The sequence below is a fragment of the Frankliniella occidentalis genome, unplaced genomic scaffold (genome assembly GCF_000697945.3).
Source record: "Frankliniella occidentalis isolate FOCC.00 unplaced genomic scaffold, Focc_3.1 Scaffold186, whole genome shotgun sequence".
NCBI lineage: Eukaryota > Metazoa > Arthropoda > Insecta > Thysanoptera > Thripidae > Frankliniella > Frankliniella occidentalis.
Window position 1 is genome coordinate 34,143 of NW_026267312.1, and position 2,072 is coordinate 36,214.

General features: G+C 46.0%; 1 protein-coding gene across 1 annotated transcript in view; it reads left to right on the forward strand.

Moving 5' to 3' along the window:
* The window catches only part of LOC113214797 (nucleolysin TIAR-like), a 291,722-nt gene that overhangs the window by 6,694 nt on the left and 282,956 nt on the right, over positions 1 to 2,072 (forward strand). The window lies entirely within an intron of this gene.

The window sequence follows — 2,072 nt, forward strand, 5'->3', positions numbered from 1 at the left end:
CTCCTCTCCCCCCTCCCTCCCTATCTCCCCCATATCTCTCGTGGTGACGTTCCATAGTGTTCGTGCATTTGAATGAACAACACGTCGGTATTTTTCCACTCGCTTTACCACCGGGTCTTCTATTTCATATTGTAATGTTTCGACACACGTCATGGAAAATTTTCGTGTACACTCTTAAATTCTTACAAAGGAAATTCTTGTATTACAAAGAATTTTGTGCAACCGTAATACAAAGCCAAATTTTCTTTGTAATACAAAGAACATTCATTGTAATACAAAAGAAACTTTTGTGTAATACAAGAAATTTTTTTGTAATACAAGGAAATTTCCTGTATATTACGGTTGCACAGAATTCTTTGCATTACACGAACAAGTTCTTTGTAAAAGATTTAGAGTGTAAGCCTCGACCAGTTGTCACAGTGCCGTTTCAATTCTAAAGCAGGTGAGCAAGTCACATCACGCTGAAAGTCGCCTTGAGCTCCGCACACGAAAGGCCCTTTCGCATTTGTAGCCGAACTTTTCGTGTAAACAGACGTCGCCCGTATGGTTCGCAGATTGAAAGCAACGTTTAATCGTGTTTCGAATATATCGGTCCAAAAAGTTGATCGAGTTGAGCGCAGTTGGTCGAGGTCCGGGTCCGGCGAGTTCGGTCGTTCGGTGATACACGTGAATCCATGTATGTAGCCCTCATTAAAATTGCTTGCGAAGGGAGAGAGAGTGAGTGACAATAATAATGTAATTCCCCCATACCCACCTCTCTCATCTCTGCGTCTCCCTCCAGGCGCTGTGGCGTTCCTGGAACCTCGGCAGTGATGTCATACGTTTCATCATGATTAACTTTTTTTTTTTTTTTAAAGAAATGCTGCTTTTGTCAGTTTGCCCAGCCGGTTCGCCTCCCTTCCCCTCAGCAGACCATCAACCTATGCGCGAGGTCCCGAGCCCCATGATGACGGGCCCGATGATGTGGACACACGCTGTGGACTGCAAACACCAGTCGTTCATTGTAAAAATCACCGCCGTATACCTTCTGTAGGGAATTAACACGATTTCACTGACAAAAAATAGATGTACAGGTCTGAGAGTGATGATGTCCATAAACTTTAAATTTCGTTGTACACACTATCCCATTATTAACAGTATAAAAAGTCAATATTTTGAAATTTGACCTAAAAATTGACTCTTGGGGTTCCAATAAGATTGGGAAACACGTACAGTCTCTGGGCAAATATTGGCGAGCAGGAAACGAAATCCGAAGTCAGAGCAATATCTCGGACGGTTTGGAAAAGTTCGGACATCAATCGATTATTTGGCCGCATTCTAGTTTTATTATACGCTTTTGGATGTTTGAACGTTTGTAATAATTGGTCTAGAAAGTCATTAAAAAATTCAGAGACATAGGTGGACGCGGGTGGACGCAAGAGACAGAATGTGAGAACCCACCAGACCGTTTGTTAAACGTTGTATTTTTAGCAGTGTCTGCGTGTGTGCGCACGGGCCGGTCAGTCCGGGATCCCCTGGGGGGCGGGCCTCGTGCATACATTGTGACCCAAAGGCTGTGTCGCGGTCTGATTGGTACTCCCCCCCCCTCCCTTCCCCCCTCCCTCCCCATGTGTCTCTGCGGCAATCAAAGGCTGAAAGCGTCAGTGCCAAACATCGCGTCGTGACGTGTGCAAAGGCAGGTGATGCGGTCGCTCGATATGGAGAAAGGTGCCTATACACCTTATTCTACTCATCCCATACTCGACTACTTAAAGTGGAATCAGCCAAGTCGTTTCAGTCTGTAGCATGGAGTCTATAACGTACGTCGCCGGGTATTATCTTAACTGAAAGTAGTTTGTGTAGAACTTTAAAATAGATAAATAAATGTTGTACCCTAAGTAATTGTATTGCTCTAAATCGTAGCAGGAGGTTGCAGAATTGCCCTAATGGCGCACCTTTTGTAGCTCTTCTTCGCTATGGCGCTGAGCCTGAGCATGGTGGCCCGCCCCCCTCAATTCCCACGGCAAATACCGCGGCGGCTCCCCGCGCCGCCGCCCTGCCAGGCTCATCCGCCCGTTAAGCGGTGCGCGGCG